Source organism: Phytophthora infestans, genomic scaffold, assembly GCF_000142945.1.
Source record: "Phytophthora infestans T30-4 supercont1.85 genomic scaffold, whole genome shotgun sequence".
Lineage (NCBI taxonomy): Eukaryota > Oomycota > Peronosporomycetes > Peronosporales > Peronosporaceae > Phytophthora > Phytophthora infestans.
Genome location: NW_003303674.1, coordinates 39366 through 39576, shown reverse-complemented (window position 1 = coordinate 39576; position 211 = coordinate 39366).

Here is a 211-nt window from a genome sequence, read left to right as displayed (position 1 = left end):
CCAAACTTGAGTCGCGGATCAAAAATCTCTGATGGGCGCGGAAGAGGCCATTTGAGGGGCGGCATGACGGATTGTAGCAGGCGTCAAGTTTGATCGCCGGTGAGGATTCCAGCGGTTTCGAAGGAGGCCCATAGGAGGGGGATATTGCGGGATGAGCAGGCGTCAAAGCAGAGCATGAGCCGGGACGCAGCCGCGCACAGAGCTCGAAAGA